This window comes from Coloeus monedula (assembly GCF_965178545.1).
Source record: "Coloeus monedula genome assembly, chromosome: 1".
NCBI classification, from domain to species: domain Eukaryota; kingdom Metazoa; phylum Chordata; class Aves; order Passeriformes; family Corvidae; genus Coloeus; species Coloeus monedula.
Genome location: NC_138781.1, coordinates 121732168 through 121756074, shown reverse-complemented (window position 1 = coordinate 121756074; position 23907 = coordinate 121732168).

Sequence of the window (23907 nt, the reverse complement as noted above, 5' to 3'; positions counted from 1 at the left end):
ATCGTGTGTTTAGTCATAACTGGAGAATAACCAAGCAGGAGGAAAAGCAGGGGGAGAAACTGAAGCCAAGGGGAAGTCTATGTTGCCCCAGGCAGAACTACTGCTACACTTTCCAGTTGCCTGTAGCATAGAAGGTTTTCCCACACCAAGTAGCAGCGTTGTCCCTGCCAGCCCCATGCCCCGCTCTCCCTTGGCTGACACTGGAGTCAGGAATTGTGAAGGCGAAGGGCTTGTGCCTGTGATGGGTAACAGCACTTCCAGCAAACATCACAGGCATCCATTCTGCTTTCAATGGACCCTTTCTCCAGTCTGCCCTGATTTTTATGCAAGTGATATGTGGTTTTGTTACAAACAAATGTGCCAAGTTACACTTTAATTGGGAAATTTTTAATACTGTGGAGGACCCACCATGAAGCATTGTTTGGGGCTTGCTTGTAGTAGGAGCAAAAGGGAAGAGGGGTAAGAAGCAAAAATTAATGAACAATCTTTCTACTACTCAACATACTCATGTTTATCAAGTTACTTTTGAATAGGGCAGAAATAATACAAGGCACTGTGTTAGAGACATGAAGCAAGCTTTTCCCTGGGTCTGAAAGCAGATGGCTGTGCCAGGTTTTGAGATGTGGCACAACATTTTTACGTCCATCCCCTGCCACATCCTTGTACTTATACTCCATATCTCTGTGTTCAGAGGGACATATTATCTCTGTATTCAGTGGGATTTGCATAAGTACATTTTAAAGATACAAGTTTGGCATCTATATTATAATATCTAAATCTATGACATACAAAATCTAGAGCTCTGAAAAGAATGTAGACTTCTTTAAATGTTGTCTTCACCACTTAGAATTTAATATATATCAACAAATCAAAACTGTGCCATAATTCAGAACATATAACTCTGTTAGACGTGATATACAATTACTTTACATGGTTATCTTCTAAGAATTCTCACAAACTGTTTGCTAATCTGAGTGAAAAGGGTACAATAAAATCTGTCTAACTCTCCTTGAACAAATATAGAGCTACCATACCTCCTGTGAAACCAGTGTTGTGTTTGACTCCTCTTTTCACCCATACACATGCACTTTAACAGTGAAGAGAATGAATGCTGTATCAGACACAAAAGAGATTATTTCTTCAGGATGTTGAATGCATATAACAAATACTAGTGGTTCTCTAGTTGCAGTCTGAAAAGCAAATGTCTGTACTAAAGTGATGGATTGCAGACACCATAATATGTTACAGCAAAGACACGGGTTTGTACTGCATTTCTAATACTTTACTTTCTTTGCCATGTCTGTTGCTAAAGTCTTTCAATACTAGAAGCTTCTCTATTCTGTCTTGCCTATGACATAGTTTGCTGTATTTCAGCTTTATAATCACCTGTGTATATTGCTAGTCATGCAGAAAAATCTTCCCTTAATTACTCTTGAGTAAGGCATCTTGGCCAAGCAGCGAAACACATCAGAGACCCACACTGTGCCCAGGTTGCTGTGTCCAAGTAAACAAGTAAGGACTTTTACTGGAGAATTAGGGCTGTTTCCATGATGAACCTCGTCACTGCAACATTTCATTCAATACAAACCAAATGACATCTGCCTGGCACCATGTTACCTACATACCTTGAAATATCCGCATTTCCTCCAGTTTCTTTGTAACGACTCCTCTCATTCCTTCATCCCATCTTTTACTTTTTGCTTTCTCATGTCTTATTATGCAGTCCATTTTCTAATTACCATTAAAGCTGTCTTTTCAATTTGTGTTTGCAAAAACCTGCAGAAATTTATCTGAGAAAAAAAGGATAAACTGGGCAAACCTTTGACTTAGAAGTTTTTGGCATGGTTAAAAATCGATGCATTTCTACTTCTGTCTTTTGTTATGGTTCTATGACCCCAGAGAGATTTTGACTTTTTGTTTTGTTTTTCCCATCTTGTTTCAGTGCTTCCATTTCAATTACTGACCTCAGTGTTTTGTTACGGGGTGATTTGCTTTTTTGTCCTCTTTTTTTCATTTCACCATTGTAACTTTACTTTTTAGGTTTATTTTGACATAGTGATGAAATATTTTCACTACTCCCTCATGCTGCCCTGATTTTATTTACTTTTTATTTAGATGAGTACACGTCACTTAAAATTGCTTCTGCGTACCCACTTGTAATCATACTTGAAGTCAGTCTGTCCTCATGAGGAAAAGCTTATTAATTTGTTTGAAGATGTGCCTGGCTGCAGCCCCAAATCAGAGTAAAGAACCTTTGGTGAAAACAATATAGGACATGAAGGCACTTATGGAGAGTCTCTTGACATAGCAGACAGGTACCCCCACTGCAGCGCTGGGCTGATATTTTGTACTGTTTAGAAGTCAGAAATTACACATTTAATTCACTGTCCCATTCCAAAATTAGCCCTTTCCCTTCTACAATGGAAATATTGCAATAGAGCAGGACAGCAGCAGCACACCCAAAGGCATTTTCTTTATCCTGGTGCCAGTTTCAGCAGCAATGTATCTTGCTTTTCCAGCCACAGCCTGGGTTACAACAGAGATCCTGAGAAATGGCAGCATGAAGCTGGGCAGAAGCAGCCTGGTTTTGTGGACTGGCCCACAGGTTAGCTCTCGTGAACGCTGGTTAGATAATCTGTTAGGATTTCAGGGCAAAATCTGAGAAGTGAGTGTACAGTAGACCCAGCAAGTTAAAGAAGAAGGGTAGGTGTGGTACAGATGGTTGGGTGCAGCAGATAATTTTGAAGAGGGAGAAAACAAGTAATAAAAAGTTGAGTGATCCTCAGCTAACAGAAATTTGCCTGTTTAAGCCATCACAGCAGCAAGCTATGGTCTGGGCTATCCAACCACAGAACTTTACCTGGATATGATTATTTTTGGAAAGGATACTTCTATTAGCCTGAGGCCTCATATTGAAAAAAATGTCACTATCTTTATCTCCAAGAAATATGTCTCTTTTTTTAAACATGATATCTTCTGAGGAGCCAGGTAGTGCTCCTATGGTGTATTTAACTTTGACACCACCACTACAGCTTTTCATTGCTGGAGATGCTGGAAAAAAAAATTTGTCATATACGAGTTGTCTAAATGCAGTTAGTGAAGGTTTGTGATCTGTTATCTGGAGATAACAGAAGTATTAAAACGCATGAGGGGCAATTCCAGGGCAAACACTGTAAAAAAATAGCTCAGGAGAAAAATAAAAGATGCACAAATTTTTTTCAAGGGCCAAAATTGGCTGCACCCATTCTCTCCAGAATTAAAGCTGAGTCAGAACAACTTAGTGGAACCTGTTGACCTGTTGAAAATGAACAAAAATATTGTTGTAAACATACTATGGCCACCTGGGAGTAAAGGCCACTGATGATAAAGTGATTCTGACTCCAGGCCTGCTTCCCATGTGACACTTCTGCTTCAGATGTTCTGCCACAGTACACTGAGGCAGTGAAGTCCAGGCTCCCTCATTTTTCTAGAAACAGGGACCAGATCTCTGTGACAGTATGGGAAGCATGGTATAACATGGCCTGGATAGCTGGAGAAGTTAAAGGGTGCTCTGTATCACAGTACACATGTGGGGTACCGCAGCACCACAACAAGGAGCTTAGTCCCTCCGAACAATGGTGTTTAGCCCAACCTTCCTGTGCAGACCTGTCACTCTATTTTTTTCCAGTGTTGAACAGAACTCATTCAATACTAGATTCTGGATCCTGGTGCTGCATTGGATTGCTGAGTAACTATGACCTCTGGGAGTAAAAGAAAGCATTAGATGATGGAAAACTGAAGAGAGGTGGGGTAGGAAGCAGAGGCAGTTCATAACCATTAGCAGCTCTCTCCAACATGAGCTGTGCTACGCAAGACCAAGGGCCACTAATCCTATTTGCCTTTCCACTGAGATACACAGGAAACAATGGAATGTTGCTGGGTGCCCTGTGAACTCCTGCAAAAGGCTTGCATGTAGCAGTTTACCATCTGAGGGGCAAGAGAGGGGCTCCTTCCCTTTCCACATTCAACCACCTCCTTGCCTACTTTTCTGTGCCTCTTCATCTCACCTCTAAGGGATATTACTCTGTACCACTGAGTGAAAGGGACAAATTCTTGCACCCTTCCCACTCTCACCCCTGTAGTTCACTGAAACTGTAAGATAAAATGTATATCTGACAGTTTCCATATTCTGAACTCAAAGCCAAAGAAATTTAATTCTTTATTTTCCACCAGAATTGTCTTAAGTACATATTAATGCTGATAATAGAAGACAATTGTATTAATCAATCATTTCAATATATGAAAAACAACTTGTATGGGGACATCCTGGTTTCATTAAAAAATCCAAAATTCTGGTTCTTCACCTTTTTTGATAGGATAGCAAGATCACCTTTTTGAGATGAATATTTTTTTTCCATTTTTTGTAGCATACTTTTTCCAAGCATTCTGGAATCATTCATTTATCAAATATAATACAGCCATTGCATGCCACATCTAAAAATCAGCTCTTAAAGAACTTAATTTGGAAACACTTTTGTACTTCACAATTTACATACAATCTACATAAGTAGTACACTTGAAATCAATAATACTAACCTTGTAAGCTGTGTTTAAGATTAATCACCATACCAGACCTGCTGATTTTATCTTAAACATGTATAGTGTTCATGGCATAAGAGTGTTTGAATTAGCCTACAAGCTCCTCAGGGCAGGACACATGTCTTTGTCTACATTTGCAGAGTGTGAACAGACAGTTGGCTCCTGATAAATAATACAACACAATTACCTAACTATAGGATGCAGAAATTTGCAAGGAAATGAAATTTCAGGTTGCCTGTAGACAAATGCTCAGAAAACACAATTCAAGTAATAAAAGGTGGAGGATGAGGGAAACAAATTCGGTACAAAATCCTGAGGTGGGAAGTTCAGAGATGAGCATTGTCAAATTAATTCCATTTACTTAGAATGGCATTAAAATGGGCTGTGCAGATTTCTAGGGATTAATAGTAAGAAACAGAAATTTAAAAAAAATTTTAAAATTCTTTTATTTATTTATTTATTTATTTAATGGCATGAGATTAAAACTTTTCAGATTTATACCATTCCTTTCTGCTAGAGATAAGAAGTCTGCTTTACTGGCTGTCTGTAATGAAGGTGATGTGACCTTTACTGGATGAATATCTCCCTCTTTTTTGTAACTAATCTTCTGTAATAGCAAAGGAAGATATTTTGGGGTATAAAAAAACACTCTGAGGGTTTGGAACTGGTCATAAGAAAGGGTAAAATCATTATTGCAGGATATATAGAGGTGTTAACATCTTAAACACAAATCCATAATCATGGCATATGAAAAGCTTTTTTTTTCTACTCATATGGTTTTAACTTTATTACTTTCTTGCTAAACAAACTGTGATACACTGCTGTAAAATTTACACAGGAACTTGCCAAAAAAACCCATACACCAAAGCCAGCTCATAGGTATATAAGCAATATCTCTCCAAATCAGCTGTCTGCCCCTCATATCCCAAGAAAGGATTCATCCTGAGAGAATAGAACAAATTTCAGATGTTACTGACTTCCAGTATTTTCTCTGCAGAAAACAACCACATTCCTGTTGGAAATGAAAAGATGCCCTCCTGGTAAAAATACAGAGCAGCCTCTTTATCCCAGAAGTGCCTCTTTCTCACCCATCTTTGCTCATTTTTTGGCTTTATAGAGTTCTCTCTTTAAAACTTGTCACTATTTTTATCTTTTCAACCAGGTTCCCTAGAAATCTTCTGCTCAGGGAGCTCTACTTTTCAGCTGTAAACACTATGATATCTGGAATTAAGGTAGAATTCACTTTCATTTTATCCTGCCCATTTTTCTATTTTTAAAAGTTTGCAGAATCCTTAGGGTCATTAAGGGTTTGGCTTGCATGGATTCTATCTATCTGGCTATCACCTGCATTTCTTTTCAGACAGTAAAATCAACACAGTTTCTTCTGATAAGGGCAGAATTAGACAGCTCCTACACATCTGCTTTGGTGCCTGTTTTCAAAGAGGGATAAAGACCAAAGAGTGGCCTACAGAAAGGGGCAATAAGAAGATGTGCAGTCCCAATCACTGTTTAAAAATGGGAAATGGTGTCATAATTAGTGTTATAACCAGAAGTTGCCAGAACCCTGACAGCTGCCAGCATAGATATGCAACACAACTAGCCAGTGTGAAATCAATGCAAGAAGACAGCCTAACTTGGACTAAGAATCAACACCTCCATGGCTTCCCAGGCAGCTTTGACCAGTGCAGAAATTTACCTTCAATGCACTGGAGAACCCACCTTGTTTTAAATGCAAGAAAAAAAATGGATTTTTCTCAAGGAAGTGGTGAGTCATAGCATTTTCATAGATTTATTCATAGATTCATAGTGTGTGAGGTCAGAAGGCACTATTAGATAGTCTAGTCTGACCTCTTCTTGTAAATCATAGGTCAGCTTTCCCCGTATCAAGCCCAACAGTTAAGTGTTTTGCTAAAATATCTTTCTTGCTCAAGTTTGGTGTATTTATTGGAAGAAATGCAGAGACAGAAAAGCCACTATTCCTCTTAAGGTTTGGTTCTAACAATTTGTGATGTTCTTTCAGGAGCATTTGTGCTTTATTTTTAATTAGAATTTTGTTTGCCTTTTGCTTTGAGCCTTTTTGTTCCTGTTATGCCATTCTGTTAGATTAAATTACCTCCTAGTATCTACTATTTTCTACACAGTACTAAGGTCTATTATCAAGAACTTTGAACTCCTCTTTATTGAAGTGAATAAAACAGACTCTAAATGTCTCACTGTGAGGTATCTTCTCAAGACCTGTAACATTTTTGTATTCCGATCTTCCCTTTCCAATTTCTGTAATTTTATGAAGTGTGGAATTAAGGATTAGTTTCCTATTAACCTCACTGGAACTGTACACTAGGCTGTCACCTGATTATTTTTAATTACATTTCCCATTATTTATGCCAAACCATAAACAGCCTTTTCTTCCAACATAGCACCTACAAACTCACATGAAAACATCACTATATTTTAACAGTTTTACTGTATATATATCTGTCCTCTGGTTCTCCCTCTATTTTTTTTTTTTTTGGTCTCTGAATGTGAAATTATGCACTTAGCTGTATTAAACCAACAATATTTGGGAAAAGATCTCCCTCATTCAGTATGTCTGTGAGCCTAGACTTCATCTAAACACATGTTCTAAGAGCAAAAGCAAGATTATGGTGGTTAAAAATAACAGATTATCACATGTCAACTGCTACATGTAATAAATATTATCAGTATAGTCATAAAAAAAAATGTATTAAATTTATAAATTAGAGCCATCGAATCATAGGATGGTTTGGCTTGGAAAACACCTTAAAGACCATCTAGTTCCAATACCCCTGCCATGGTCAAGAACTAGACCAGGTGGCTCAAAGCCCCATCTAACCTGGCCTTGAACCTTCAAGGACTGGTACATCCACAACTTTTCTGGGCAACCTGTTCCAGTGCCTCAGCCTCACCATCCTTACAGTAAAGCATTTCTTTCTAACATCTAATCTAAACCTACTCTCTTTCTGTTTGTACCCATGTCCCCTTATCTTAACACCACAGTTCCTGAAGAAGAGTCCCTCTCTGGCTTCCCTGTAGGCCCCCTCCAGATACTGGAAGGCTCCTTTGAGGTCTCCAAGCAACCTTTTCTTCTCCAGGCTGAACAGCCCAAATTTTCTCGGCCTGTCTGCATAGGGAAGTCTCCTTGTTAACTTTGTGGTCCTCCTCTGGATATGATCTATGAGGTTCACACCTTTCTTGTATTGAGGACTCCAGAGCTCAATACAGTACTCAACGTGGGGTCCCATGAGAGTGGAATAGAGGGAGAGACTCACCCGCTTTGACATGCTGGCCATGTTCCTTTAGATGCAGCACAGGATATGGTTGTCCTTCTGTGCTATGAGCACAGGCTGCCAGCTCATGTTGAGTTTTTTGCCAACAAATTATACTCTTACAGACACACATACAGCTGTATTGGGTTTCTGTGGAAAGGTTTTGGTAGCAAGGGTGGCTAGAGGGGTGGTTTCTATGAAAAGCTTCCACAAGCTTTCTCCACGTCTGACAGATCCAATGCCAGCCAGCTCCAAGATGGACTTGTTGGAAGCCAAGGCAGAACCCATCAATGATGGCAGTAGTGCCTCTGAGGTAGTATATTAAAGAAGAGGGGGAAGAAACTGCTGTGCGACACCAGTCATGAGACAGGACTGAGAATATGTGGGAGAAACAGCTCTGCAAATCTCCAGGTCAGTGAAGAAGGGGGAGGAGGTGCTCCAGTTGCTGGAGCTGAGATTCCTCTGCAGCCCATGGTGAGGCAGCTGTGCCCCTGCAGCCCATGGAGGCCCATGGTGGAGAAAGATCCATGTGCAGCCCGTGGAGATCCCCATGGCAGAATAGGTGGATGTGCTTGAAGGAGGTTGTGACCCTGTGGAGCTGGAGCATGCTCCTGGCAGGACCCATGCACCCATGGAGAGTGGAACCTGTGCTGTAGCAGGTTCCTGGGGAGGAACTCGTAGGAGACCCACACTGGAGAAGTTTGTTCCTGATGAACTGCATGCCATGGAAGGGACTGACACCGCAGCAGTTCCTGAAGGACTGTAGTCCATGGGAAAGACCATGGAGGAGTTTGTGGAAGACTGTCTCCTGTGGGACGGACTGTGTGCTGGGTCAGGGGCAGAGAGTGAGGAGAAAAGAGCAGCAGAGACAACCTGTGACTGACCATTGCCCCGTTCCTCATCTTCCTGTGCTACTGTGGGGAGCATGTAGAGAAATCATGAGTGAAGCTGAGCTCTGGAAAATGGAAGGGGTTGGGGGAACGAGATGTTTTAAAATTTACTTTTATTTCTTATTATTGTCCTCTGATTGGTAATTCAATTAATTTACCTAAGCTGAGTCTGTTTTGACCCATGACAGTATTTGGTGACTGATCTCTCCCTGTTCTTAACTCAAAAGTCTTTGATTATATTTTCTCTACCCTGTCCATCAGAGGAGGGGAATAATGGAGCAGCTTTGGTAGGCACCTGGAGTCTACCTAGGGTCAACCCACCACAACAACCTCATACCAGAACAAACAGAAAAAAAGCAACATCTGTCAGAGGCTGAAATATTATTGTTTATGACTTAAACGTTTTCTTGAAAGACTTTTAAAACTGTATTACAAAAGCTGCAGAGAAGACTACCGCATCCTGAATAGGGTCCTGACTGAGGCCTTACACCACTTGCTGATGAAGATAAGATAAAGGAACAACTCAGGCCTGGGGACATTCACAAAGCACAGGCATAACACCTCCAAGGTGGAGACCACAGCCCCAGGGCTATCAGCTGCCAGGCTCACACAGACCCCCTGCACCAAAGGGTGGGGGGAGGAGAGGCTTTGGGTGTCTTGGAAAAGCCTGTGGTCAGAGGTGCAGAGACTGCCCATCCTCCACTGTGCAGAGGAGCCCAGCTGAGGGTGCTCACCAGGGGGGGAGAAGCTTATCCACAGCAGAAGGGGGTGCCATGGCCCATCACAGGGGCCCCCCTCAAAGGGGTGCCCAGACCCTGCCCCAGAGCACCAGAGATGATGCAACAGAGCCTCAGTGTTGCAGGGGACAGTGTCAAGCTGGCCCCTGCAAGGGGAGACACGTGGGCGTTCCCACCTGGCCCAAAGTGTGCATTAATCCACGGGATTCTGCACTCTCTGGCGTGTGGCGCCGTGTGGCAGCGTGGCCACGGCGGCGATGGGGGACCCTCACCACCAGCAGAGCAGATGGAGGGGAGCAACGAGACATCATTGGGGCCCTCGGATGGGTGATATGGTTCCACCTAACCCCTGTCACCTCTCCCTGTGCCCCCAACCCCCATGCACACTTCCATTTCTCTCTTTCTTTTCTCTTCCCTTCTCTTTGCTTCTTTTACTATTAAATAAAATGGCATCACCATCTAACCTCGTTTGATTTTAATCTCGTTTCTGGGAATATTTTGAACCTTCTAAGTTCTTTCCAGTTTATGTACAGAGACTTAGCTTTCTTTGCTTTTCTGGGTTTAAACCGGATCGTAACAACATCTAAGTGGACTTTCAAATACTTGCAGATTACTGGGGGCTTGGTTGAAGTTCATCTGGTCCGTGCAGTGTTGATTTCCTCCTTCTGAAAACTCTAGACTCAAAAAGCAGCAGCTATATGTCATACCGTGGTGTATATATCAGGATGTGCCTGGGGAGCTTGGTGAGCCCAGAAGCTTGAAAACATGGTCAAATCCTCATTTTTGGACATAGAATCATAGAGTCATAGAATGGCTTGGGTTGGAAGGGACCTTAAAAGTCCTCTAGTTCCAACCTTGCTGCCAAATATTTAACAATGCTGCCCAAAGACCCTGTATTGGTATGCTAGCCATGCTTTCCCATGCCTCCCCATGTCTGGGATTGCTCCTTCCATAAGCATTGTTTTAATTAGCCATTCACAGTTATTCACCAAGGCTAAATCCTCATGGCATGGGCCTGGTTTGTTTGTCAACATTATTTCTAGCTCTGCTCATTCTTTTGAGAAATCTTCAGCTCAGATTAAATTTATATCATCTCTGAATCACCATTTTCTCTGATATGCACAAGGCAGCTAATTTTACAAACTGTTGCATTTCAAGATTATTGTGGTGCACTTAGATAATTCTAAGAACTGGTAGAAGTTCTAGAAAAGAAAGTCAGTCCTGAGACAATCAGCTTGTAAAAAAAAAAAAAAAAAAATGGAGACTTTCAGGAACACAATTAATATTTTTTCATTTATGGAAATTTTAGATGTAGTATCTTCATATTCAAATGTCCCACACAAGGGACAACATTCTCTGCTGTCCACTCAACACATCACTAATGTGTCACCTTCTGGATGTCCTCATTCTTTTCCTAATTTCTTGGCATTTATCTCGTACTTCCTTCCTTAAGGGAGTGTCTGTTGTCATCTGCTCTGTCTTTTCATCTAAAGACATCCTGTTCATTCAGTTTCTCCTATTTTCCTCATGCAATGAAACATCTTACTCTCCTGCCTCTAAAACACTGCACTTGCTTGTTTGCTTGTTTGTATGATCATACTTAAAATTGCCTGAGGATAAAGAATGATAACCTGTCTCTATTTCAGGAACATGATAACTCTTTCAAACTGTAAGCTGATTCTACAGCATATCTGATTTTTAAAAACATCCTTATTTTTGTATTACATTTTTTAGTTTTGTAATTTTAGTATTCTTTAATTCCCTTTTTAGATAATTTCAGAAATTGAGAAACGTGAGTAATTTATGCACGAGAAGCTTTTAAAATCTCCCTTGAACTTTTACTTGAGTGTAATTGCCCAATGTTTCTTTGTGTCCTGAGCAGTCAAATCAAATTATCTGGCTAAACTCTCAGAAAATGAAAAAAAGGAAGATATGAGAACTGTTACAAGAGTGCCTTGAAGCATGGGTCCTCAGCAGGTTTTGAGGTATTGAAAAAGAGAACTGTGTTCCAAGGACAGTATAGTTTTAAACCAATGGCCAGCAAATGGACTATCAAAAAGTAATGGAGACAAAGAACAGGAATGAACACAACACCGCTCATCTTTCACTGTCCAAGGTTTCTTCCAGTTTGGATCCCTTTCAGCCAATCCATAGCTCAGCCTTTGGAGCCAGCGCTGAATTTGGCCCTGACCTCAACTGGAATTACTGCTGAACAACCACCTCTCCTAACCCTGATGTTTGTGCTCCTGCTCTCACTTCACATCGGCTTCTGGACAGCACAGGGGCTGTGCTGTGCTGTCCTCAGCTGGATTTTACAAAGAGCTCAGCCTTTGGAGGTGATGACAGTCACTGACTTGGAAATAAGCTGGGTAGTTTGTTAGGTACGGCAGGGTGTGAGCTGTTTTTGTGGATTTTCAGGTGCATCGATGCCATGGTAATGACATTGTTCTATATGTGTTTAGAACTCAGGATAAGGCCTTGAAATGAAAGCAAAATCAACTGCTTCATACATGTGTCAAGGGGATCTAAACATCCAACAAGATACAGGCACAAAATAAGGTTTAAATAATGCAAAAGCCACTAGAATTCAGAGTTGTGTTGAGTGAAATGGAAGAAGAGGTGTTAAATCTTGTTTTGGTACCTTTATTCCCAGTTTGTCTACTGCTAAACTTTAACCTGTGAGATGGCTTTCTTAGAGCTCTTTGTGTATTGTAATAAACTGTTTCTGCCTTTATCTGACTGCTAGAGCTCAGATAAGAAACAGACTACCCAATAAACGCATTAGACTTTGAATGTGCTGTCAACCTTCACTCCATTCTGCAGATAAATTTTATGATTTTTTTGTTTGTTTGTTTCACTATAGCTATTGCATGTGGGATCAACCAGGTTTTGTATTTTCCCCAGCAATCACTCTAGGACTATTGGATTGTTTTGCTTTCCTATTAGAAACAGACATAATGTCTGTCTTCGTGTTACTATTTTGGTATATTAATTTTTTCTATATCTTTAAATGTACCACCCATCTAACCCAATTACCTTTTAATTCAGGAAATTCTACTGCAGCTTTAAAAGAGAAAAATTATCCTCACACAATCAGAAAAGCATGCCTTTTTATTAAAAGAAAACAAACAGCAGGCCTATATCTAATGTAATCAGCTATACTACTAAAAATCAAAATAACTACTTTGGAATTTTAAAGGAGCTTATAATTCTGCATAAAAACGATTTAAAGTAATTTTAATAAAAATTTTTCCGGTATGGGTAGGTATAACTCTGCTTGTCAGCACATCTGTATTTTTCTTTCATCTAATAAACTAGCTAGGACAGTGCAGCAAAGGAACATTATAATATTAACAATGTTGCTGGAAAGCTCTGTGCTTTAGAATGAATTAACTTTCACTGCACTGCAGAACATACAAAGTGAAATTGGCTCAGCTCAGAATAGCAAGTTTAACCCCTTAGGAGCTGCTGAGCTCTACTCATGTCTAGATGGTGGTTTTTGAGCAGCCTTGGCATGTGAATCACGGAGGTAGCTGATATATTTAGCAAATTTGGAAAACAACTGCTCAGGAAAAATCTGAGAAAACATTTTTATTTTATTCAACAAAAAAAAATGTTGCAGCTTTGCTTGCCAGGGAATTTGCCAAGAGACAGTAGTCAGGTTTGAGAAATACCAGGGAGTTAATATCGTGGGAGTAGGACTGAAACGTGTTGTTATCCGAATATTCATTCACAGTGCCAGAATGAATAATCCTTTTCTGTGGTTGCACCCAGGCTTTGATTTCCTCCTCTTAAAAATTTACTAGCTAAATGGCTGAAGAATGATTAAGTGAAAATCTGAGAGCCGATCAGCACTGTGTCCCTTCTGCACTGTTCCATCCAGGAAGGTTCATTGGAAAGATTTCATCATCCCACTGTCTTCCACAGGATCTACTCCAGCAATTTTTTTCAGGGTGAGAATACTGTGCAGGGCAGCTCCTTTAGTGATATGTCGAGGAAAACATAGACCTGGACCACTTAGTGCCTTTTACATAGGTCATAAACCAGATGATAATTTTTTATTACCACCGTATCAGACTATAGTCAGTTTAGAGACCTAAAAGGAAAACATTCTGCATACTGGACTTTTTTTTTTTTCCTTCTTAATTTAAATAAAATTTACAAAAAGCACCCAAAACACAAACAAGGTTATCTTTTCACTGAATCAAATAAAATTTATTGGAAATATTATTTTTCTGCCTGTCTCACAGTAGGAATTTACTGTGAATTTGGGGGCTTGGGTAGGCTGAGGGGTTATCATTTTACTTTATAACTATTTTATGCATTTCCTAGTCAAAAGTATCATGTCTCCAGACTGAGACATATCGGGTGGATTAATTTTTCCTCTTATTTTACAGGACTAATTTTCTCCACTTTTAAACAATTCCTATTAATTTTAAATACCAAGGGAAATCTGAAGAGGGTGGAATGCCTAATACTGCTGAGTTGTTGTTCTTCTTTAAGGTATGCTATGCTGTGTTCTTGTCTTTTTGAAATCTGTGCCTTTTGTATTTTCAAATACTCTCAGCAGAGTAAATATATTCTAATGTGATGATTTTACTAGGTCTACTCACTCAAGAAAATTAAGGAATCCAGTATGAGCAGGAAAATATCCTAAATATGAGCAGGAAAAGGAGAAACTCACTTGATAAACTGAGTTGCAAAGAAACTCTAGTGCATTAAGTACTGAGTAATGAAAAGAGGAGAGTCAGGTTCAATCTTAATCCTTTTCTGCTTAAACTTCCAGCTGGACATTTCCTACTGTATTTTTCTTTAGCCAGCTCACTGCCTTACTACGCTTACAAAAATTCAAACTTCTAATGCTCCATTGATTTTACATCTCCACAATATCTCACACGTCCAAAGAAAACAATCTCTCTGCTCTGATTTCCTACCAAGGGCCCAATTAAGGGAGCACTAACCCTGCTATGCCTTTCAAGAAAGCTCTCAATCCCTCTTTGCTGACAATGTCTATCTCACCTTTTCATGCTAAACACATACTTAGCTGAAATAATCCTTGGACAACTTACTTGAATAATTTGATTGCTAGTTTTGAGATCTGATCTCCGTTACTTGCACAGATCTAATTGCAACTCTACTTTATTCCTTGTCATATACAAATGGCACACTGCAAAGCTAGGAAAGCTGTTTGCTGGATCAGCTCCACTTCCTGGTGGATATGTTCTGCTTTTAACAGCTTGTGAGAAGAGTCTGTGATATACATGTACAAGTATATGTGCATGTACATATACATACATAGGCACTCAAGCGGCAGAATATATGAGTGCCTAATATACAAAAATAGAAGTAAGAATTTAAATTTCTAGATTCCATATCTCACCCAAAAATCTCACTGAGTCCATAAAAATTTATTTTGCTCGATTTTATTTGGAAAATATGTATAATTGTTTTCTTCCTCATACTTTTTATTCTCATCTCTACTCACTTCATTTGCTTTTCCTGTCTTTATGTCATGTGAAAGAACTGGATTTTCTCTGAAAATAGTGCAAATTCTCCTTTATGCCTATATCAATGTGCCCTCAAGAAAAGTTCCTTACTTATTTTAGTCATGTAAAACCAAATATTGGAAATTTATTCTACATTTGGAGTGTGTTAAATGCTGTAGATGCCTTCCCAGAAGATTTTAAGCACAAGTGAAATTCTGAGGAAAATACTGAGAAGTTGTATTTTCTCAGGAAAATGCTGAGATGAAGGAATGATCTCTCTTCATAGCTTCTGGAGTAGTCTTAAACAAAGCAGTTGCTAATGTCATAACTGAAAACTGATGTAAGAATTATATCAACATTGTATCTTTATTGCAGCATTACCACAGAGAGACCCTAATATAGTCAAATTTCAAAAAGAGTTGTTGAAAATACTTTGAGTGTACTGTCTCCCGTAACTATCTGTTATCACTATGGTTGCAACAACAAATATTCATGGTTGGAATGAACTTCATAAGAATAAAAGAATTAAGAGGAATGAAAAAGCTTACTGCTTGTATTAGAATAGGACTTGAACAATTTAAGGAATGATGGAGCAGATGGGATCAGCTCTGATCTTCCTGAGGCTCTGTGATCCAGGTCCTGATTGTGTGAGGTTATGTCCCTAGTCTGCCGTGTACCTTCTTACGATACAGTAGTGCATTTGGCAAGTTTAAATTTGGTTTTGAGGCATAATCTCTGTAACTCAGAATCCAGCACATAATGAAATTTTTGCTAATGACCCTGGAGTCCATGTAGTCCTCTAGTCATGCACAAATAGCATGATTATGCATAACAGTATGACTGTTAATAACAATTGGTTCGGTTTTTTTTTAATCTCATCACTGCAATTTTGCAGTGTTTGCTTATTTGTTTTTCTTCTGAAGCTCTCATTACCTTACAGTGCAAATCTGTGACACCAGAAAAGAAAGCCTGCAAATTCTTGCTCTTAATAATGAATTAATTACTAAAGTGGTTGTAAACTTTCTTCTGCCTCTGGTATCTCAAATTTCCTTCTCATCCCCTTTTCTTATTCCATGCCCTGTTTTGCAGCTTAACCCTATTTAACTTCTCTCCTAGGGAACTCAAAGGTACCAGTAAACAACAGACTTGAGTCAGTCACAGAGTCAGTATTGCATCTGACAAACATTGCTAGAGCTGCTCTAAACACAGTGTACCCTTGAAGAATAATCATGAATTATCAATGAAGACTTAGTTAAGACACCAGAATGTAGTCAACTGGATGTCAGATGACAGGATTATCTTGTTTTTTACCAGATACCTATCAGTAACTTCTACCTCTGATCCGCAGTGACTTTCTGATTTATATGTTCTGTCTCAGAAATATTTCTTATGCTGATGTCCTAATGAATCTTATGCTTTTTGATGTTTACACATCATGATAATCAGTCACTAGCATTTATGTGTCTTCAAGACACAAAAATCGATTGTTGTTCCTTTTTTTAAAACTGACTTTTCAGTGGAGTAGAGGATATTTCCCATGTTGATATAGGAAAATACAAACAGAACTGAATCCTTCTTTATTCTGGCTGATTTATTTCAGTCTCAGACAAAAAGCTATTGGGAAATTCATGTGGGTTAAGATGGACTTTTATACTGTATTTCCTGTATACATTACAGATTTCATATTCTTATCTTCTTTGGCATAATTCATGTCTGGTCAGGGTAGACCTTGTCAGACAACTATTTTTCTTAGTGTTCAGATAGGCTCTGTGGACCATGCTGTTTCCTAACAGTACCTAACAATTGTATAATATGCACAGATGATTCTTATGTACTTCAATTGAATTTAAATATCCCTATTTTTTCAACTCTTGACACTGTCCACTTTAATTTTGCTTTACTTGTTTTTTTTCCCCCCACCATCTATTGAAAAAAAACCATTTTAGCTTATTTAGTATTTTATAATTTTCAATTCCTCAAAAATAACAGTCAGGATAAGAAAAAAACAAACAAAATTTAAACTGGAATAAAATATGGCATTTGAAGAGAAGGTATGAAAATTGATAGTGCAATTTTTTACCCAGCTAGAGATCATCTAAATCCAGAATCAAAGTTTCTAAAAAAATCAGTATAGTAATGTTCATTTTGCTATATGACTTCTTTTTTTTCTTGAGTGTAAGATTCAAGGAGGAGAAAGACTGGGAAAAAATGCCGGAGGGATGTGACCACTTGAAGAGCAATAAACTTTGTAGTTTGACTCGTTGCCCTAAGGATGCATTGGCATCTGAGGGCTCCTTCCTTGTAGATTTCATGGCAATCTGCATTTTCATGAACTGTCAGACATGATTGCCAAAGGTGATGATATTACAGCAATGAGATTATGACAAAAAGATGACAAAAAGATTTGATTCTGTGTTAGAAACCTTCATATGCATTGTCAGAAAATGTGAAGAATTTGATACTATAGGCAATGAGAACAGACATAAAATTTTGAGCCTAAAAATTGCAACTGTGTGACATTTGTTTTGCATCACCATATAAAGCCTCAGCAAAATAAACTGGAATGAGTGGACAGGATGTTATCAGATAGAAGTTTTGAATTGTAAGGCTTTTCTCTAGCTCAGAGAGCCACTCTGTAAATATTACCTTTTAAAATGGCTACCTGAAATACTTGGAGCTTAGAACATCTCCTTCCAGTTATGCCTATCAAAGCAAATAATAAGCAGAGCTCTTGCTGTGCCACTTTTTCCATTATGCTTGTCAATGAAGAAGCAGAATAAAATTCTCAAGATGTGAGGAAAATGGAACATATTTAGTTAGAGGGATCTTGGATTCACTTATAAAGTATATATTTTCTTTGAAAATGTTAAATTGTTTGAGAGACTGGAACTGAGAATAACAGCTTTTATTTTCTAAACACCAATTACATATGAGTGAAAAATATGTATCTGTGTGACTCAAAGAATAGGTTTAATTTTTTGAAGGATCACACAGATAAGCACTTCAGGGAAAGGTACAGATGGTTGCATGTACATCCTGCAAACTCATGGCTGTTATAACAAAGGCCAAACCCTCTGACAGATATTCTATACATATACAGCTATCTTTATGTTACTTTAGAATTCTGCAGGCATAAAGAACTTAGTTGCACATAAGGACAGAAATAGAGGCATACACTGAAAGGCATTGCAGCATTTTGTGTAGTAAAATGCAAACTGTGTTATCTTAAACTCAATAAACTCTTTTAAAAGACACCTAAATATTCCTGTTATACTGAGAAAATATTTTTAATATGGGTCTGATCTGTAGCAACATACACTGGCTGATGTGGCTGTGTTTTGTTATGGTTTCTTGGTTCCCAATTCTTTTGGCAGAAAACCTGTGCCTGATTTCTGAACTTAGCTACGCTGGCAGATATTCCTGCCTAGCTTGTTAAATCAGCTTCTGAATAACAGCTGATTTCACATTTTAAGCATCAATATGTACCCACGTAGCTGAAATCAGAATCAAGTGTCTTCAATCAAAAATGTGAAAAATAAGAAAAAGCAGTCATCCCCCCACTCTTCAGCTTTCTGGCTGCCTGCCATCTTGTAAAGATATTTCAGTCTCTGCAGCTCAAGCCTTTTTTATTCTAATGCCTCCTTGTGCAAATGCATGTTCTCATGTGTCTTTCTCTTTGCTGCAGGCATAGTGCACCTGTTTGAAAGGAACACGTAACTTTTTTTTTTTTTTTGCCATTTCCCAACTGCTGGCTCTTTTGGCAGGAATCTGTCTCCAACAGCTGAGAAGGCAGAAAAGCTAAAGCTCTTTCTCTACTTAGAAGAGCTACCTACCTTCAACTCTTTGAAGAGCTCTGTGACACTACTGGAACTTGCTTCCCTTGAATTTTTCCACTAAGACACAAATGTACACAGTAGTGGAGCTTCCCAGTTGTTTAATGAGAGGGACATGTCTCTGAGGGACAGGTAAGGGCATGGGTAATCTTTTTCTGGCCTCCTGCTTGGGTTTTCAATGTTGTCAACACTCCTTATACAAATATGGTTCTATTCCATACTGCAGAATTTGATATACCCATTTCTCTTTTACAGAACTCAAACCCATATGGCATTTGCTTCCTGCTGAGACCTCCACACCAGGCATCTCGTCAGCAAAGCAACCAAGCCTCAAAGAGAAATATATAACTTGTTCTTTGCTCCTTGTGCTCAAATACCTAAGCCCTGTTCTCTAAATCAGAGGCCCAGAGAATTCTCTGGTGAAGATCAGGAAATCCTACCTCCAGTTCAACTTGCAAGTTGAAGAATTTCTCATTCTGGTAGTCACAGGAGTGAATCACTCCTCCATACTATATGTCTAATAGCAGTACTTCTCTCTAAATTTATACAGATCCACTTGATAAATGCCAAGCCACAGTGCTTCTGCTTTCTGTGCCACCAGCAATAAAGTGGGTGAAATTCGGGTGTAGTTAGCAATTCTTCAGACAATGCACAAGGCAGATAGTCCTGCTCAGTGTCCCACTGCTCTTTTGTGCCAAAATGTAGTAAAAACTTATTTCAGCCAATAAAGAAGATGTGGTTTTGAGTACACAGAAGAAACTGTTCTTTTGAGTAAGAAGGTATTATTTAATTTGGTCACTCTCAGCATACACTTGCAAGCTGAACAAAGGCAAGCTAGATAACAATCATACCATGCTGCCAAATGTACTCATAGGCAGAAGAAAAAACAAAAGGTACACTCATGATTTTTTTCTGAAATGACACAAATTGCTTTCCCTTCTCTCCCATTTGATGTATGTCCTTTTGTTCTTGTTCCTGTCTATTCTTTATATTATGTTCCTACATTAGCTGTGTGTTTTTCAGTGTATCTTATTGTATTTTAACCCAGGAAAAGTGAAATTTAGGATAGTGCCCCCAGAAAAGATTTATAAAGCTGCCTCTGTGAGAGATGGCTGCTTCCAGATGTGAATATAATGCTGGTGCAGCCACCTCTGTGTTTAAATTTTTAGAAACATGTGGTTTCCATTTTGGTAAATTCTACATGTCAGTTCAAAAGATGTGATACATTTTATATTTCTGTTCTTCAATAAAAGGCATTGTCCTGGCCTATCTCCAGCCCAAGGGCAAGAGAAAGTGTTCTGATTATGTCGGGATTTGTTCAGCTCTTCTTCTTAAATCCACAGCACACCAAAGGGCTATATACACACATGGCAGAGTCAAGGTTAGTCACAGTGTGATCTTCAGGTGGTGAACATCAAAAAACAAAAAAACCCAATACAAAACACCCACCAAAAAAAAAAAGAAGAAGAAGAAGAAGAAGGAGAAGAAGAAGAAGGAGAAGAAGAAGAAGAAAAAGAAAAAGAAAAAGAAAAAGAGAAAAAGAAAAAGAAAGAAAAAGAAAAAGAGAAATAAAAAGAGGAGCCAAATCAAAAATCTATTTATGGAAAAACCAATCCAGTTTTCTAGCTGGGGTTAAACAACACCACCGTGTTAAATAGGTCATTGCATGAAAACCTATTCAAATTAGGCATTGCCAAAGGTAACGATGCATTGGAATTAATTACAATTAGCGAGCATTCATCATGAGAGACTTCTTAGGACAAAGATAAAAGAATTAGAAAGAGCTGATTGTGTTTGGAAGAGGAAGACAGAGTGGATATTGTCTCAACTTCTTTTTGGTCATAGATGGAAAAAAAGGGATTTTGCTTTGGATGCTGCCTCAAGGCCTAGTTAGAAACCTTTTGTTTGCCAAGTACCCCTGCAATGGCTAGAAAGTGTGTAGAACTTGGCATAAACATTTCTTATAAATTCCTTTATTTTCTTAAAGTACTTTTTTTTTGTCTCTATAGAAACAAATCATATTATTTTATACTTACATGTTTATGATGTGTAAGGTGAAGAGAGATAACACTTGAAAATAAATTGTACGTGTACACAAATACCATCTCTAGCAGAAGAGCCACTCAACTGGGTGATGGATTTACTTCTCCAAAAATTAGATGAGAGATGGACACAGAAACCTTGGGAATGCTCTCAGTTTGAAATGTGGCCATTCCTCACTACATCTAAAACATTCCCACTAGAAGGAAGAAGGATGTAGTTATGACGAGCACCTATTAATACAGTTACGAGAAGAAGCAACAGTCAAGGCAGGATTTTGTTGTATATGGCACCAACTGTCCCTAGTGAATGGTGGGTGTTTTCTCTTCCTTACATGCCAGTGACTCACCTCTGTAGCGCAGAATTCTACCTGCTCTGTGGATATAGGCTTTTCACTTATTTAACCTTGCCTATACCTGCCAGCGTGTCCATGCATTGCTCATGGACTTGAGCTACTCCAAATACAAGCACATAGGTAGATACCCCAGAGAAGCTGTACCTGGGACATGTTAAAGTGGCTTTTTCTAAGCATCAGGAGTAAATGTGCTGTTGCTGGGCATGTGTTCCCTCAGGCATGCCCAATGCAGTACCCTTTTTGCAAGCCAAAGGTAGCAGAGAAGCACTGCCTTAGACAAACACATGAATCTTCCCAACCATGCTGTGCAATCAGTACCTCTATACACTTCATACTACACTGCATTATTCACAGCTCTCTTATCCATTCATTTGTCTGACATTCACAGAATTAAAAAATGCAGGGTAATAGAAACATGAAGAGATAAGATACAAAGAATGACACAGAATATTCAGAGCTGGAAGGGACCCACAAGGATCATTGAGTCCAGCTCTCATGGGACTGGCCCATACAGGGATCAAACCCACAACCGTGGTGTCATTAACACCATAGTCTAACCAGCTAAGCTGGGTGACCGTCTTTGGGTTTAAAGGCAAGAAAAACTGTCTTCTAAAGAATAATTTTACCTCTTGAATCCTAAAATTGGGGTGTATGCATGATAGTCAGCTGGCCAAATGAAAAACTATGTCAGCAGCTGGATTCCTATGAGGACATTTATTATGGACAGTGAAGAGAATAGAAAAGTGAATGCAAAAAATAGATTTTGACACAGCTAGAACAAACCAGTGAGGTAATATTTTGTCATTTATATTTAGTCATTGTATTGCTGACATTGTTCAAAACTTTCATTTTTTTCATGTTGCCATCACTTAAGACAGCAAGTTTATTTTTAACCTCAATTGCTTTGCTTTTTAAAAAATTTTTAATTTAAATAGTAATATTTTCCTCTTTTCCCCCTTCATTCTATTTTCTTGTTTGTACTCTTATGTCCTGTTGTGTCATTTGTTTGTTTTATTATAAAATCATCTGGTATATGTTCTTAAGAGTTAACACTGTAAGACTACTCACCTCAGATGACAACCACTGATAATACCAGGATGGCAACTGAAGAAGCTTGGCCTACTCTTTGGATCCTTCATGAAAAAAAAAAATACTTTACTTGAAGTCTTTACTTCATTTTTATGCTATAAAAGTTACGAATTTCTGTTTTCAGACAAAAAGAAGTTACATTTTAAATGAAGGAAAACACTTAACCCCCCCCCCCCCCGCCCCCCCCCCCGTTTAGTCAGAAATGCATCTTTCTGTCAAAGAAAATGTGGAGTAGAAAATTCTCAGCCAGCTCACTTCTGTTTTCTATACATTCTCATGGGATTAAACTTCTTATTTCAAGTAGAAGAAAGAGACCTAAAATCCCCAAATCATACATTTCAACATCCTATCATGTGTCAGTCAATTTTTCCTTCAGTTTTCTTTCACTGCAAATGGCTTGTATGTTTCTACTTAGGCAATCAAGACTAAGAAATAGCCAGAAATTCATCATCAGTCTTTATTCCAGGACAAAATAATTTTGAATGGTCTGTAATTCCTCACAGATATCTCTGTTTTTATCAGCACTTCAGGATCTCCTAAAAAGCAACACCTCAATATGATACCTTCTGTTTTCAGTGTTTATTTTTTTCAGTAAAAAGCCCAAACATTCCCCAAAATAAAATGCAATATCTTTTCAACAGGGGGGAAATACTTTCATATTCTTTTTCTCAGTAATGTTATTTTATATGACTTTTTCTTAAACTCAGTAGAAATAATGAAAAGAAAATCATATTGATCATATATTCTTCAGACAACTGTCACCACAGAACTTCATGGTATTTGACTGTAACTTTTGAATTGCTGTCTTTGTTTTTGTGTGTAGTTCTGCTGAGATTTAATAACTAATGGGAATAGTGGTCATGTAGAAAGAGATCTTTATTTTTCCAGTTCACTTTATATTTCCTCTGTTCCTCTTCCTCCCTTTACTCTGTTTTTAATATGTGCAATTTCATTTTGTCAAAGTTATAGGAATGTTATACTTAAAGAAATTGTCTATTTCTTTTCTCATAGCTGTAGGTACCAATTTTTGTCTCATAGACCAGAATACTGTGGAGTAAAAATTCTTTTCTATTGTGGTTGCAGCAAAGTGATACTCTGTATTTTATTAATTCAGAAGTTCAATACTTAATGAGCTTTCATGATGCTACAATCATACCATGAAAGGTTTGTTCATCAAATGAATGCAACTGAGAAATTAACTCCTGTCTAACATTAATAAAGATGTAGCCTGTAACACTATGCACTCTAAATCCCCCTTTAAAAATATCAGCCATTTTAGAAAACAATTTTCTCTAACTAGGTGTCTCCTGTACTGGCCATTATTTTGCAGCCCACAGCCTTTGACTGAACCATTAGCAGTAATTGCTGAATGTGAGATCTCTCAGTTTAATTCCAGGAGTCTGTATCACCCAAGGAAAGACCTGAGCACTACAGTCAGCATAACCCCAGGATCATGAAGCCTTGTGGTAAGTTCTCTGGCAGCTGATGGATGTACGGCAGGAAAAACACCCCAGAGTAGTTATCTGACATAAGACTGTAAGTACATGAGTAACCTTACAGCTCTTCAATTTTAAAACAAATATTTCTATGAAGCTGTATTTCCCTCAGAGTC